Below are 17,652 nucleotides of genomic sequence, written 5' to 3' on the forward strand. Positions count from 1 at the left end.
TGCAGTTGCGCCTTAGTTGCGGATGTAGACAAGTTTCTTGGCGGCTATAGTCATCAAAGTGGAAGAAGACGTGGTGCGGTGAAGCCTAGTCGACGGGGAAGCAGATCCACCGGCGGTGATTGATGGCGGCGGCGACGCAGCTCGTGGGAGAGGAAGTAGGTCGCTGGCGGAAGTGAGCCACCTGCGGTGGCTAGGGTTCCAGAAAGGGGGAGGGATACAGAGGACCACTGGTGGACGCAGCTCGTGAGGAGGTCGTCGATGGCGGTGTGCCGCCGGCGGCGGCTAGGGTTGGAGACTTGGAGAAATGGATCGGGGTGGGGGGAGTGGATGACTGGAGGATGGGTTGACGAGTAGTGGGGGATATGGATAAATAAATCGGTGTTTTGGGCTTTTGGTGGTATTTTTTTCAGGAGTGAATTCTTTTGGCGCCCTCGGTGGTTGCGCTCGCCTCTTTTAGTCGATGCTTTATATATTACATTAGTATAATAATGCTTAATGATTAACCTCAATTATTTGAGAATTCTTATTACATGATTTTTCTTTTATTGTAGTTATTTTGTGAATACATAAAGGATAAAATCTAGAATATCTTAAGATGGATAAAATAATCTTATAATGATTAACCTCAGATTTTCATTCATTATTCATAGATTTTCATTCTATCGTGCCGGGCTCATGGGCTCGGGCTTTATGCCCATCTATAAATTTGGCTTTGTGATAATGTGCAAGAAAACTATCTTAGATTGAAATAAAATTTTGTTATAATCATTATAGTCCAAAGTGAGGTGTCCATGCAAAGCTTTAGATTTTTTAGCTAGCTTAGTTTATTTTAAAATTTATTCCTTCACTAATCCAACAAAAAGTTACAATAATAGGGTAAATTGGTCCAAAAATCACATCATAGACACACAACATCATAGTTTGATTCCACAAACATCCCATTAAAATTTCAAATTGTTTTGACAAGGTGGTACTATACAACTTGTAAAAGCATGAACAACTCTCACTTAGGTATTAGTTGAAACTTTATTGTCAACATTATGCACAACCCTCACTTAGTTTTTTAGCTATCTTAGCATATTTTAACAATTATGCTTCACTAATCCAACAAAAATTTCAATAATAGGAAAAATTGGTCAGAAAATCGCACAGATGCACAAAGCATCGTAGTTTGGCTCTATAAACATCCCATAAAAAATTCAAACGATTTCGACAAGGTGGTAGTATACGTCTTTGTACAAGCATGAACATGGCTCACTCGTGCCAATGATACATGTGAGGTGCAATATTAGTGCATGCCCATTTTCTCAAAATCATTTCAAACTTTGTTTTAGTAGAAGCAATATTAGACAAATTAATCATCTACCAAAAAAATGGAGCATAAAGAAAAAATATAATCATTTCAAATTTTGTTTTAGTAGAAGCAATATTAGACAAATTAAACATGTACCAAAAAAATGGAGCATAAAGAAAAAAATATAACAAAAAATTGGCTCCAACAGGGTTCGAACCTGGGAGCTCAAGGTGAATAACATGAGCCTTACCGTTGCGCTACTCAAGTGTGTTCGGCTGTACTCGAGCACAATTTTAATTAAACCAAATTTAGTTAACGTTCTTTTCTATACCCCCTCCATCCCTGTGTTCTTTCCTCAATCCCCTCACGGACGTATGATCGCCCAGTAGCCACGGACGTATACACGATCGTGTACAGGGCCCATCAGGCCCATCGATAAAAAATATTCCAAAATAACGTTTTATACCTACAAAAGGAAAAACGTGTACATCAGGGACACAAAGTGTCGAGAGCTCCAGCGGTAAGGCTCCTCCCTTTCTAGCATCAGGTCTCGGGTTCGATCCCCCTTGGCCCCTTGAGTCATTTTTTTGCAAGGGAGGGGGCAGACTGCTAGTGGACCAAGGGTGTGGGCCTACGGAGCCACGTGTACACCACCACAGCCCGCTGGTGGGACCACATGGCCACTCCTCCATGTAGGACCCACTGGTGGGACCACAATGCCACATCCTCAAAGTTGGGACCCACTAGTGGGTCTGCTTCGCCACGTCCTCCAGGTGGGACTCGCTGCTGGCTCCATTGAGCCATGTCCTTCGGGTGGTACACGACCCAACAAATCAATGTTACTTTTGTTATTATATGACGATTATTCCAGTTTCGTCATTATTCTTCGCGGCAAAGCTCCGTCACCACTGACTAGTGACGATCCTACAACTTTCGTCATAGAATGCTACCATTCTGTGACGAAATTTGCAACCGTCACTACCTAATCGTCATTGATGAAAACATTTCTACTAGTGGAAGAATATAGCAAGAAAAAAGACAAGGGCAAGAACAAAGTCCACAACGATGAAGAAAAAGAAGGCGACTTCCAGACCGCCTCCAAGACTGTCAACGTCATCTTTGGTGGATTCCCAGACACCGCATCCAAGCGAGCCAGCAAACTCATACTTAGGGAAATCATGGCCATCGAGCCGACAGATCCAACACCGCTAAAATGGTCAGAAGTACCCATATCCTTCAGCAGTAAAGACCAGTGGACGAAATTCTTAGAGCCAGGCCGATTCCCTCTAGTACTCGATCCCGTCGTGGCAGGATCAAAGCTGACAAAGGTACTCATCGATGGTGGAAGTTGACTCAACGTCATTTTTGCCAAAACACTAAGAAAGATGTGCCTCGACGTCACGGAAATGCTCACTCCAACAGATTCACTCTTCTACGGCATCGTACCAGGAAACGCAGCTATACCGCTAGGACAAGTCGTCCTCCCAATAACTATTCCACAAGTGTTGGTGAATATTTGTATGCAGATGATTAATTATCTTGAGAAGAAGAAAACACACTCAACCAAGGAGGAAGCACACCTGTAGCCAATTAGAGGGAAGAACACGGATCCATGGGCCCAATTCTGGGGTGCAGATCGACACCAATCACCTCCTACATGCACCACGACCCAGAGGATAGCATCTCAGCTGAAGGCAAGGCCGAGAGGCGGTGACGAGGGGTCAATCAACCTCCTATGTTAGCTGAACCACTTTGATCGCCTCTCACCACCACCTTCCATGTGTCGCCTCCACACAGCTTCCCAATGGCAGTTCCAGCTGATTCCCTAAATATTCCCTCGCAAAAAATCCTCTAAGCACCTATATAAGGAGAGGGTAGGCCTCACTTACAACACACACAATATTGAAGAGCTAGAGCCACCACTCCAAAATGAAGCGCTATTGCTTAGAATATGGAGAGAGTGAGGGATAGTCTGGGGAAGTGCTGGGTCTACTAGCACTCTTCCCGAAGCTTGTAACTTGATGGATGCGCGCCTTCTTCCAAGTAAGTGTTTGTGATTTCCTTATGGTATTTAAGTTTCTTGATTAAGTAAGTTCTATTCTTGTTTGCTTATGGGATCATTGTTCATTAGTTAATGAATGCTTTAGTCTAAGACTCCTAATGAAGACGGATGTTCTTGTGTGAGGCAAAAAAGTAATCGTTAGCATAGATGTAGTGTCTAGGTTAGAGGTTACCTTTGTTTACCGTGTGCCCCACGGGTTGTAGAGGTAGGTGGCAGGCCCTTTCCATCCTTTGTAATCCTCCACGTTCAGGTATATTGTGCAGCTGTAGGCCGGAGTCACCTGGCAGACCAGGAGTAAGTTGGTGCCCGAAGTAAACAATAAAAGGTTGAACCTACCTTATCCCAAGATCCTTATCCATATGAATCCTCTCTACCCTCGCATACCTAATTCTTGTGGTCCTTGGATGAACCTGTTCCTAGATAATACACACATGTTTCTTGTAGATTCGATAACCTTGAAATACTCCTGGGTGAAAGTTACCGTGGTTATCTGTACGCTTGCGAATTTATATCTGTGACCATACCAGGCCTTTTTTGGGTTCCCAGCTGCCCATCTTTCTCGTGCAGGCTCCTTTTGATGACCAAAGTCCTATTGTCAACCAAGCCCATACATAAACCTTCTGATTGTGTTGTAGTTCCAGTAAAAATTCAATGTTCTATAAAATAGAACGCATATACGATAATGTGGTTATTTCACATGCCAAGTGGTGGGTTAGTATAAGAATTAATCCAAAACCACCACTTAAAGAGTATAAAAAGGTGTTAATGTTGAGCGTCAACACATCTATAATTAGTGTGAACAAATTTTCTATCACTACAATAAATCTTCTGATGTAGGACAAAAATTTTATGACACATTTTTTCTTGTCATAGGTCTATGATGTTTCTGGCTGAAAATATCATAAAGTTTCACATCCGAGCAAATTTAGCGACGATGTTATGGAACATCATAAAAGTTGCCACTGTAGCCAAAAAGAAATCGTCACTTGCTGTTACATGGTGGTTTTGTGACGATATAACTTCCGCAAAAACATCATTAACCAACCAGGATCCCACATGTAAGTTTAAGCTGATAAATGGTGCTTCTTGCTGCGACGTGTCAATTTGATCAGTAATTTCTAGTTGAATTCGCCTAAATTTCATTTCGCATTAAGGTCTTTTGATGTATGGCACTTCCAATCTACTACTTGATTCGAAAGCTTAACAATGAGCATTTGATAGATGGATAGACGTTGGATACATGGTTGTCAACTATTTACACCCGAGAATGAGAAACGAGTCAATGATTTCATGGAATTTGTTAAGAGTAGATACTCTAATGATGAACAAATACTATGCCCGCGTCGTGGATGCCTGAATCAGTCTAGATGTCCTATAGAAGAGGTGAACATGCACTTACTTAGAAGTGGGATGGTAAGCACCTACACTAGATGGATCCATCATGAAGAAACATTCGAGGATAGGGTTTAGGAAAATGCAAATCTGCTGGATAATGGGGTTCAGGAAAATGCAATTCTGCGGGAGCATGGGGTTGAGGAAATTGTAATTGTAGATTAGCAATTTAAATTTGCTGTGAAGTTACTCCATATCAAGTCTTTCTATTGGATCAGTAATGTCCTCTTCAATGTGATTTGGAAGATGTTATCCGTTGCTTTCCCAGGAGCATGTGTTCCAACATCTTAAGATGAGGCAATGAAGTACATACGTGCCATGGGACTTGGCTATGAATCTATCCATGTTTGTAAGAATAATTGTGTATTGTTTCATAAGACGCTAGCAAAACATGATGTGTGCCCACTGTGTTGTGAAGCGGATTTAATATGGAAAGTTGCAGACACCAAGAAGCGCATTTCTCAAAAGGTATTGAGGCATTTTCTGCTTGTTTCAAGGCTGAAGAGGATGTTTTTTTCATCAAAACCTGCAAAGGATGAACAATGGCACAAGTTGAAGGAAAAAATGTTGGACAATGAGCTTATCCATCCAGCTAATGGTGAGGCATGGAAAGACTTCAATAAAAAAAAATTGGCTGAAATTTGCAAAAGATGCTAGGAACATTAGACTTGGCCTTGCAACTGATGGTTTCAATCCATTTGGCAACATGACTAACTCATATAGTATGTGGCCAGTATTTGTTGTGCCGTATAACATGCCACCATGGGTATGCATGGAAGAATCATACTTTATGATGGCATTATTGATTCCTAGGTCGAGTTCTCCATCAAAGGATTTTGATGTCTTCTTGCAACCTCTCATCGATGAGCTGTTGGACCTTTTGAAGAGTGTTGATGCATACGATGCTTGTAGTCATAAATCCTTTAAATTGCATGCTGCGATTATATGGTGCATTCATGATTATCCAGCATTGAGCACTTTGGTGGGGCAAGTCATGAAAGGTTATTATGCCTGTGTGTGTTGTGACAAGGATCCTTGCTTAAGGAGATTGAATAACAAGATATGTTATATTGACCATCATCATTTCCTTCCAACTGACCATCCATAGAGAAGAAAGAAAGGAGAGTTTGATGGTAATACTGAAAACTGTGAGAGGCCAGAGCAATTTACTACTGAGGAGCTTCAGCAGCAACTAGATAAGGTTAAAGACGTTAAACTAGGAAAGCCTCTTGAAGGTTAGAAAAGGAAGCGGGAACCCGGATAGTGTTGGAGCTGAAGGGTTTGTTTGTTTAACTTGCCTTATTGGACAACTCTGAAGCTGCCACATAATCTTGATGTCATGCACATTGAGAAAAACATATGTGAAAACCTTATTGGAACATTACTTAAAATTGCTAGGAAGACAAAGGACACGATTAATGATAGGATTGATTTGGAAGAGATGGGCATTAGATCACATCTACACATGCTGAATACTACGGAAGGAGAGTCATGCAAAATGCTAGAAGCTCTATATACAATGGGTAGAAACAAATAGAAGGTGTTCTATGATTTTATAAGTCAGGTAAAGTTCCTAGATGGATATGCTTCTAACTTATCAAGATGTATTGCCGCTTATGGATGCAAACTACAAAGACTGAAAACTCATGATTGTCATATTCTACTCCAAAGGATTTTGCCTACTTCCCATCGAGGATTAATGGATAAAGAGATATTCTCAGCTGTTTCGGAATTAGGAAACTTCTTTCGGCAACTTCTTTCGGAATTGAAAACAGATAACCCAATAATATTGTGCAAGCTTGAGAAAATTTTCCCTCCTGCCTTCTTTGATGTTATGGTGCACTTGGCTGTCCATTTGCCTGAGGAAGAAATCCTAAGAGGCCCGGTACAATATGGACGGATGTATCCCATCAAAAGAAGGCTATGCACATTGAAGCGTTTCGTGAGAAACATGGCTAGGCCTGAAGAATCCATTGCAGAAACATATGTTGCTAATGAGTGCTTGACATTTTGCTCAAGGTACTTTGCGGATGAGGATGTTGGCACACGATTCAATCAGGAGGGAAGGAACAAAGAGAATGCTGATTTGTTACGGGAAGGTGATTTATCTTGTTTCTAGCACAATGTTGATGTACTTGGAATAGGAAAGACTTTGTTCCTTGATTTAGATTACGACAAGCTGGTTTGGTATGTGCTAAACAATTGCAAAGAGGTTGAGCTATATATCGGGTACGTAATCCGTCATGTAATTATTGTATTGCAATTATTTTAGTCTAATTTTTAGATGGATGTGTTTTTGCAGGATATACAAGGATCAATTAAAAGAGAAAGGTGTGTCAGACTAGGTTATTGACTGTAGAATGCCAGAAAAAATTTGCCCAAGGGTTTAAATTTCATATAAGTTTTCTACTTTTTTAGAACAAACTTATATTAGCTAGCAAAGACCTATATATAAAACTATGATTTTGTTGTACATATTTTAAAGGTGCCTAAAGAAGAGGTCTCCGAGGACCTATATACATGATCGGCTTTACCAGACAAGAGAGGAATATTCAGCATATCTTATTGGCGGTGTCCGGTACCACACACATGGCCGAGAGGAAAATAGAAAGACACAGAACAGTGGGATTATGGCTGCAGGCTTTCATAACAGTGAGCCATTTGAGTTTTGTGGTTGTCTAAAAGAAATTAGCATGCGTTGGGTTTTGGGACCATGCGGGTTGGGTCGGAGCCAACTGTAATGCCCGCAGAAATCACTAACTAAATTCACCCGTTAAAAACTATCTTTAAAACCTTTTTACCGCTGAGCTCCCGGAAATCAGAAGTCTCCCCGGCGATTTCGCCATCCCGGTACCCATGCCGACCCCCACCTATCCCTTTTACCCGTGCCCGAAAATCTCGCCGCGTGCCGTTGTCAGACGCCATGCGCGTGCCCCGACCGCGTGCCGTGAATGCCGCCGGTCTCTTCCTTTTCTTTCTCTTTTTCATCCCCATTTTCCTTTTCTTTTTTCTCCTTCTTCTTTCTTCCTCTTTCTTCTTCTTCTCCCTCCTTCCTTCTTCTCTCTCCTTCTCTTCCTCCTTCCTGGTGCCCGAACCAAACTGGCCCTAGCTCCTTAACTCCGACGCCCCTGGCGCCACGCCGCCCGGTCCGCCGCTCGCCTAGGGTCTGCCGCTCGGCCCGGCCCCGCCGGTGTCGTGCCGGCCTCCTCGGACGGCGCGCCGCCCGCCAGCCCCTACCCCGGCTCCACCTCCGGCCCGGTCACGGCACCGGTGCCGTGCCGGCCACCGCCGGCCGGCCGCCCCTTCGAGCCGAGCCCCTACCGCCGCCGGCCCGTCCTGCCCGGACCCCCACCTTACCGCCACCGCCGGCCCCAAGCGGCACGCCACCGCACTGTGCCGCCGGCGCCCCTTGGTCCGGACCCCTACCCGCCGCCGGGCTATAAAAGAGCCATTCCGCCGGGCTCCCATCGCCACACCCCACCGCCCAGCTCGCCACCGCCGCCCGCGCACCGCCGCCCAAGCCGCCGCCCGCGCACCGCTGCCTAAGCCGCCGCCCGTGCACCGCCGCCCGAGCCACCACCACCACCAAAATACCATCACCGGCCACCCCGTATTCCGCGCCGAAACTCCAAGGTGAGGGGCCAAATGGGCCTCCCTTCCACCCGCCGCCCCGGCCCGGGGCTCACCGCTGGCGGAGCCCCGCCGGCCGGCCGCCGCCGCCCCCCCCCCCAACTCCTCAATCTCTCTCTTCCCTTCCTGGAAGAAGAAGAGATAAAACCTTTCAATTTCGATCCAACCCCCAAGTTTCCCCAAATTACACATAGGCCCCTCCACCTCCGAAAATAATTGCAAACAGGTCCCTGATTTATTATAAATCAGCCCTAAACCTCCATTTAAGCCCCTAACCCGTGTTTAACCCGTCATTTCATGCACCAAACTCCCTGCAATTAATCCCAAATTTTACCACGTCATCCTCCAGAATACTTTCGCCGATCTATATCCAAATTTCCCAAAAATAATCCTTCTACCTATTTTCCGTGCACGTTTCCTGTTCGGAGCTCACGGTTAAAAATCGTTTCCTCTTTTATTTATTTGTGTGTCTGTTTGTGTGTGCCGTAGATCGCGGATTGCCCGAGGAGGAGCCCGAGGAGGAGTTTGACCGCGAGCTCGAGCCCGAGGACCAGTACCGCGAGCCGGAACTCCCGGAAGGCTTTGAAGACGGCAAGTCCAATCTCACCCTTTGATGCATACTTAATACCTAGTTTTTCAAACACAACCTATTGGCCTGTTTTACAAAATGCATATTATTTCACCGCAAGACATGGTTGGATAGCCACCCCTTGATTGTTATGAACATTCCTTGTTGTCCTATGCTTATCTCTAAATATGACTCGCTCTGTTTAGATGATAGCCACTGCTAGAACGCTTAGGAAATTGTTACTCAAATGCAACCCTTATTACAATGGTGTATTTGGAAAATAAATGTGGGTGTGTGTCCAAGTAAGAGAAATGGCTTTTGGGGTTGGGGAAAAAGGATGCGTAGACGGGATGGATGGGTGTTCCTCGTATGGGATGCCATGTTGTTGTGCTCGTACCTTGGTGGTTGAGCAATGTTGGGAGATATCCATCTTGTCTTGATTAAGGACCGAGTTGATGTGTCATCTTGCCTAATTCCACTATCGTGCAACCACTCGACCGTTGTATGGGCAACGGCTTAGCATAAATCCCACTAGCTGAACTGTTAGTCCTCAGGGGTGCTGGTGAGCAACGGGAACCCATGGAAAAGGAGTAAGATCTTGGTGACTTAGGTCCCGGTTACGGTCTCATGGACGAGCCGTGAACCCCTTGGGTGTTTCCGCGAGGGCTAGCCAGCCTTAGCTAAGGTGGGTAATGGCTTTGTTAGGATCCGTACCGTCACTAAGGTGACCGTGCTGCGGTACCCTACTTGTGGGAAAAGTGTACACCCTTTCCAGAGTTAAAACCTATCCGGGTAGCCGTGTCCACGGCATTGGACGAGTTACGGCTTGGTCACATAACTAGTGTTTGGGCAAGAATGTCATGTGTGTGTGTGTGTGTGGAATTTCAGAAGAGTCCGGCAGTTGTGCCGTGCGCTATGACGGACGGGGAGTCCGATAGCGTTAAAAACTTGGGTCCTTTGTGTAGGATCCACCCCACTCCATGTTTCGATTAGTAAAGGAAAACTTTACAAAAACCCTTTCGAAAACGATCCCCTGCATGTGTTAAAATCTAGCTTTTCCGCAAATGAACTCTAGCCTATCCTTGTTATACTTGTGCATAAACTTGCTTGTATCCCCTCCGTGGATGGGGTTGGACTTGTTGAGTACGTTAGTACTCACCCTTGCTTCATTGCTACAGAGGAAGAACCCGATTTCGTCGCCGAGGACCTCGAGTAGAGGTTGTGTCCGCACCCAACGCTGCCTGTGGAGTTGTCCTGCCCAAGATGCTGCTGCTGCCGTGTAGTCCCGAGTGCTGTCTTTTGGCAGTCGCTTGGTTAGCCGCCGTTATTTATTTGCTGTTTATCGCTGCGTGGCTTTCACGCCCACTCCCTCGAGAGTTGTACGGTAACTGAATTATCTGTCGAATAAATGTGTTATCAGCCTCCTGGGACTGATATTTGGATCACATTTGGTCTCTACTTATGTGGGGACACTTCAGGTGATATCAGAGCCGTCGTTGGCTGTAGGACGCAACCTTAGGACCGGATTAGCCCTGTTTGACCAAAACAAAAGAATTACAAAATTTCTTCCTACCTTTGCTCTATTGTAAAACTAATTTGTGCCCCGGATCTTTTCCAGATGGCCGAGGAAGGATTGTGGACCCACAGCCGTTGCACGGAGGAACCGGGTTTTCCCAAGCTACTACTGGTCTGCTTGAAGCGCCTCGGTATCCGAGAGCCCCCGGAGTGTTCCAGCAGGGAATACGAGCGCTACGGTATTCCTCAGTGTGAAGTAATCATCCACATTGGGAGGAGTGCTCGCTACCCCCAACATCGAGCCACTCCAAGTGTCAGCCATGGGATTCCGACACCGAGACACCTACCTAGTAGCGGCTCGCAAAGCTCTCGGTTACCTATGCCAGATGTACGAGATGCACCTTGAGCCCACATCCATGAGGTACTTTCCGCCCGCCGAAAAGGACCATCCGGGTTGGAGAGCCCGAATGAGGGCCTTGGATGAACACGGACGGCGCGAAGAGGACACCACCATATATTACATGGCCGCCTACCTTGTTAGCTTGGATAGACTCTATGATCAGCAAGCTGTGAAGCTGAGGCAACAGGTCTGTCATGTCGAGAGGGCAGAGATTCACATAAGGATGCTTCAAGCAATGCTAAGGGAATCAAGGGCACAAGTAGCAGCTGCTCGAAGTGCAGAAAGTGCAGCCATGGAAGCCCTTAAGCGAGCTCAGAGTCAGCACCTCCAAGAGCTCAAGGAGGCGCATCTCAGTGGAATTACTAAAAGATGGATGGTCACCCCGGAAGCCGAAGAGCCTCCTGGCACTGAAGGAAATCCTCTCGCTCTCGAGCACTGCAAGTACCATGGTGCCCCAACCTCATCAGTTGTCCCTTTTCCCGGTACTTCCAGAAGGGGCATTGATCTCACGGTGGGAGAAGCCGCAGATTTCCCTCTCGAGTGCGAAGCATGGAACAAGGACGATGAGCCATCCCTTCTCATCCCATTGGAGGATCACTCAGTCCAGGGAGAAGACTCGCCCCGCGAGTAGTATGCCCAGCCAGGATTGCCCAAGGAATGAAGCCGTCATGGTCCGCAGTTTAGAGTTGTACCCTCTAGTTGAGTTGCTGTAACCGGTCGTGTAGTACGTGTTTTGGCCTTACCCCAGTAGTGTTGTACCCCCCCCCCGTGGCAAAATAAATAAAATCACTTGTGTTTGTTGCTTGTTAGTCTGTGTGTTTGTCGACAGGAGGTGGATTCTGTCTCTTCGAAAATACGAATTAACCACTTTAAAGATCACTAAAATCCAAATCACACTCTCATAAAGTCTCACTCAATCTGCAGATGCCACCCAAGCGTGCCACCAGGACTTCCCTAAGTCAGGCCCATGCCACCCCCAGTGCAGAAAGGCAGCCAGAAAGGCAAGAACCGCCTCTGGCAGTGCTTCCTGAGGAGCAGGAAGTGAGCCAGCCAGAAGGAAGGGGAGAAAGTCAAGTGGGAACACAGCAGCCACCACCCCCACCGGTTATTGATCTGGTTCAAGTAATGAACAACCAGACCCTCCTGCTGGAAGCTCTGGCCAACGCCATTACTCGCCAAAGGCCCCGCGGGCAGAACATGAATGAGAAGTTGACGGACTTCCTCCGGACCAAGCCACCCACTTTTGGCGGGTCTGTCAACCCTCTGGACGCGGATGACTGGCTGCGCGTCATCCAGAGGAAGCTGGAACCCTTTGGGTGTGAGAGCAGGGACAAAGTCCTCTTGGCTGCCCACCAGCTCACTGGAACTGCCCTAGCCTGGTGGGAGAACTACTGCTCTGCCGCCCAGGATGCCTCCACTATCACCTGGGATGAGTTCGTGACGGAATTCCGTCGCTACCACATTCCCGCCGCCACCATGAAGCGCAAGGCGGATGAGTTCCGTGAACTCCGCCAGGGCAACCGATTTGTGGAGGAGTACACCTTCCAGTTCATGGAGCTGGCCCGTTATGCTCCGGAGGAGGTGGACAAGGATGAGAAGAAGCAGGACATATTCAAGAAAGGCTTGAACGCGGAGCTGAGGACCCTACTCACTCCCCAGATCTACCCCGACTTCAACACCTTGATGAACATGGCAATCTTGACTGAGAGGGCCAAGGCAGAAGAGCGGAGGGACAACAAGCATCGATTCCTGGAAAACAAGGCGCACCAGCAGGACCGATTCCAGAAGCCAAGGAGCTTCAGTCATCCCTTGCCCAGATCCCAAGCTCCCATGCATTATCGGACCCAGTCCCAAACATCTGGTTCGCATCAGACTGCTGCCCCATTCAGGAGCCAGAACTCTATCAAGGCCCCACAGAGCAGCGCCAGCCAGGTCACCAGCAATGGTAGGGCATGCTTCACCTGCAGAGAGCCAGGGCATTTCATCGCCAACTGCCCCTATGCCAACAAGTCAGCAGCATCAGCCTTGTCCAACTCAGTAGCTGGGCCCAGGGCCGCATTGTCAGGAGCCAACCATGTGCCAGTCCGCAGCAGTGGCAACCCCAGCAACAACAACAGCCAGCAGATGAGGCTGCCCCAGCAGTCATTTGGACGAGCCCGCGTCAACCACATCGGCGCGCAGGAGGCCCCGAAGCTCAGGGCGTGGTACTCAGTGAGTTCCTAGTCAGCTCAGTCTTGGCAACAGTACTTTTTGATTCTGGAGCATCACATTCCTTCATATCCTCAAGTTTTGTGGAGAAACATCATATACCTACAGTACTACTAAAGTTACCTGGAGCCGACATTCAGTGTCGACTAGGCTGTTCTCGGGTAAGGATCAATTTAAGTGGGGTAGAGTTTCTAGCGGATCTAGTAGTACTTAAGTCTAAGGGGATAGATGTGATCCTTGGTATGGACTGGTTAAGCCTGCATGACAGTCATATAGGGTGTGCTGATAAGGTGGTGCACTTGACCAATTGAGATGGTGTGCAAGTGACCTGTCACACTAAGGGAAGTGGCCCAGACCCCATGGTGTTCAGCATGGAGACCAAGACCATAGAAGAAGTCCTAGTAGTGAGTGAATACCCGGACATCTTTCCTGAGGAACTACCTGGAATGCCCCCTGACAGGGACATAGAGTTCGTAATTGATCTCGTCCCCGGAACCTCCCCTATAGCCAAGAGACCCTATAGAATGGCAGCCTCAGAGTTAGCCGAGCTGAAGAAACAGTTGGGAGAGTTGCAACAGAGTGGCTTTATCAGGCCCAGCTCATCCCCGTGGGGAGCCCCCGTGCTTTTTGTCAAGAAGAAGGACAGGAGTATGAGGATGTGCGTGGATTATCGCGCACTAAATGAAGTCACCATTAAAAACAAATACCCCCTCCCCAGAATAGATGACCTATTCAACCAGCTGAAAGGAGCCAAGTATTTCTCCAAGATAGATCTGAGATCGGGGTACCATCAGCTCAAGATCAAGGAGGGCGACATCCCGAAGACAGCCTTTGTCACCCGTTATGGTCAATTTGAGTTTACAGTGATGTCCTTTGGATTGACCAATGCACCGGCTTATTTCATGAATCTCATGAACAAGGTGTTTATGGACGAGTTAGATAAGTTTGTCGTAGTCTTTATAGACGACATACTTATTTACTCCAAGAGTGTTCAAGAGCATGAACACCACTTACAGGTGGTCTTGGAAAAGTTGAGAGCCCACCGACTCTATGCTAAATTCAGCAAGTGCGAATTTTGGCTTGAGAAAGTGGCATTCCTTGGTCATATCTTGACCGCGGAAGGAGTAGCAGTTGATCCTGAGAAGGTGGAAGCCGTCTCCAACTGGCAGCAGCCCACTAATGTTAGTGAAATCAGGAGTTTCCTGGGTTTAGCAGGGTATTATCGGAGGTTTATTGAGGGATTCTCCAAGATAGCCCGGCCCATGACAGAGTTGCTCAGAAAGGACAAGAAGTTCACCTGGACCGAGTCATGTGAGCGGAGTTTCCAAGAGCTGAAGAAGAGATTGACAACAGCCCCAGTGCTAACCCTGCCAGACATCCAGTGAGACTTCGTCATCTACTGCGATGCATCCCGACACGGATTAGGGTGTGTCCTCATGCAGGATGGGAAGGTTGTGGCCTATGCTTCCCGACAACTTAAGCCCCATGAGCAGAACTACCCAACCCATGACTTGGAGTTTGCAGCCGTAGTGCATGCCCTCAAGATCTGGAGACATTATATGATTGGGAATAAGTGTGAAATCTACACCGACCATAAAAGCCTAAAGTACATCTTTACCCAACCCGATCTGAATTTAAGGCAGAGGAGGTGGCTAGAGCTGGTAAAGGACTACAACCTAGAAATCCATTACCACCCCGGCAAAGCTAATGTTGTAGCTGATGCCCTGAGCAGAAAGTCCTATGGACAGCCCGGACCCGAGAATGCCCGTCTACGAGAGGAAGTGGCCCGATTGAATGTGCACATCATTCCCCAGAATGCTAGCCGTAGGCTAAGTGTCCAGCCCACCTTGGAGGATAAAATCCGAGAAGCCCAGGGTTCAGACCAAGACTTAGTAAAAATCCGCAAGCAGACCGGAGAGAATAAAGCCCCGAATTTCAGGGTAGATGACAAAGGAACCTTGTGGTATAAGGACAGAATTTGTGTCCCCAAGGACGGAGAATTCCGGCAGACCATCATGGATGAAGCCCATAACTCAGCATACTCCATTCACCCCGGATCCACGAAGATGTATATGGACCTAAGGCAGAAGTACTGGTGGAATGGAATGAAGGCAGACATAGCTCAGTTTGTCGCCCGTTGTGACACCTGCCAAAGAGTCAAGGCCGAGCACTAGAAGCCAGCCGGCTTGCTACAACCCTTGCCTATCCCGGTTTGGAAGTGGGATGAGATCGGCATGGATTTTGTAGTAGGCTTGCCCAGGACTTAGAAAGGAAATGACTCCATATGGGTAATAGTGGACCGACTCACCAAAGTTGCTCACTATCTGCCCGTACGGACCACCTACGGTGGAGAAAAACTGGCTCGACTCTACGTCGACAACATAGTGAAGCTGCATGGTGTGCCCAGCCGGTTCATCTCGGATAGAGGAACTCAGTTCACCTCTAGGTTTTGGAAGAGCTTACATAAAGCCATGGGCACCAAACTGGATTTTAGTTCAGCCTATCACCCCCAGACCAATGGCCAAACAGAGCGAGTAAATCAAATCATGGAAGATATGTTGAGGGCGTGTGTCCTCACCTATGGAAAGGATTAGGAACAAAGTTTACCCTATGCAGAGTTCTCATACAACAATAGTTACCAAGCCAGTCTAGGCATGTCACCATTTGAGGCTCTTTATGGTAGAAAGTGTCGGACCCCTTTGATGTGCTCAGAAGTCGGAGAACGTTCCCTGGTCGGACCAGCTTTTATCAAGGAAGCAGAAGACCGTGTAGCAGAAATCCGAGAGAAGCTGAAGGCTGCCCAGTCCAGACAGAAGAGCTACTCGGACAAGAGAAGACGGGAATTGTGCTTCAATGAGGGAGATTTTGTCTACCTCAAGGTATCCCCGATTCGGGGTACTCGGAGGTTTCAGGTGCAAGGAAAGCTAGCCCCTCGGTACATTGGACCTTACCAGGTGTTAAAGAGAGTTGGAGCCGTAGCGTACCGCATTCAACTGCCCGAAGAAATGTCGGATATACACCCGGTATTCCATGTCTCCCAGCTGAGAAAATGCTTGAGAGTGCCGGAGGAACAAGTACCCGTAGAGACAATAGACCTACAAAAGGACCTTCGGTATCAAGAAGTACCTGTCAAGATTTTGGACACTGTCACCAGAAGGATAAGAAATACAGCAGTCCGGATCTGCAGAGTACAGTGGAGCAGGCATGGCGAAGAAGAGTCCACGTGGGAACGCGAGGACACGTTAAAGAAGGAATTTCCCCATCTCTTCAGGACTCAGTCGAATCTCGAGGACGAGATTCAATTTAAGTGGGGTAGGTTTGTAACGCCCGTAGAAATCACTAACTAAATTCACCCGTTAAAAACTGTCTTTAAAACCTTTTTACCGCTGAGCTCCCGGAAATCAGAAGTCTCCCCGGCGATTTCGCCATCCCGGTACCCATGCCGACCCCCACCTATCCCTTTTACCCGTGCCCAAAAATCTCGCCGCGTGCCGTTGTCAGACGCCGTGCGCGTGCCCCGACCGCGTGCCGCGAATGCCGCCGGTCTCTCCCTTTTCTTTCTCTTTTTCCTCCCCTTTTTCCTTTTCTTTTTTCTCCTTCTTCTTTCTTCCTCTTTCTTCTTCTTCTCCCTCCTTCCTTCTTCTCTCTTCTTCTCTTCCTCCTTCCTGGTGCCCGAACCAAACCGGCCCCAGCTCCTTAACTCCGGCGCCCCTGGCGCCACGCCGCCCGGTCCGCCGCTCGGCCCGGCCCCGCCGGTGTCGCGCCGGCCTCCTCGGACAGCGCGCCGCCCGCCGGCCCGTACCCCGGCTCCACCTCCGGCCCGGTCACGGCACCGGTGCCGTGCCGGCCACCGCCGGCCGGCCGCCCCTTCGAGCTGAGCCCCTACCGCCGCCGGCCCGTCCTGCCTGGACCCCCACCTTACCGCCGCCGCCGGCCCCAAGCGGCACGCCACCGCACTGTGCCGCCAGCGCCCCTTGGTCCGGACCCCCACCCGCCGCCGGGCTATAAAAGAGCCATTCCGCCGGGCTCCCATCGCCACACCCCACCGCCCAGCTCGCCACCGCCGCCCGCGCACCGCCGCCCAAGCCGCCGCCCGCGCACCGCCGCCTAAGCCGACGCCCGTGCACCGCCGCCCGAGCCACCACCACCACCAAAATACCATCGTCGCCCGCCCCGTATTCCGTGCCGAAACTCCAAGGTGAGGGGCCAAATGGGCCTCCCTTCCACCCGCCGCCCCGGCCCGGGGCTCACCGCCGGCGGAGCCCCGCCGGCCGGCCACCGCCGACCCCCCCCCCCCAACTCCTCAATCTCTCTCTTCCCTTCCTGGAAGAAGAAGAGATAAAAACCTTTCAATTTCGATCCAACCCCCAAGTTTCCCCAAATTACACATAGGCCCCTCCACCTCCGAAAATAATTGCAAACAGGTCCCTGATTTATTATAAATCAGCCCTAAACCTCCGTTTAAGCCCCTAACCCGTGTTTAACCCGTCATTTCATGCGCCAAACTCCCTCCAATTAATCCCAAATTTTACCACGTCATCCTTCAGAATACTTTCGCCGATCTATATCCAAATTTCCCAAAA

General features: G+C 48.4%; 1 pseudogene; it reads left to right on the forward strand.

The window, feature by feature from the left end:
* The first annotated feature begins 4,745 nt into the window (after positions 1-4,745).
* Positions 4,746-7,093, forward strand: LOC140222218 (uncharacterized; annotated as a pseudogene).
* Positions 7,094-17,652: the final 10,559 nt, after the last annotated feature.

Source organism: Setaria viridis, chromosome 3 (assembly GCF_005286985.2).
Source record: "Setaria viridis chromosome 3, Setaria_viridis_v4.0, whole genome shotgun sequence".
NCBI classification, from domain to species: Eukaryota; Viridiplantae; Streptophyta; class Magnoliopsida; order Poales; family Poaceae; genus Setaria; species Setaria viridis.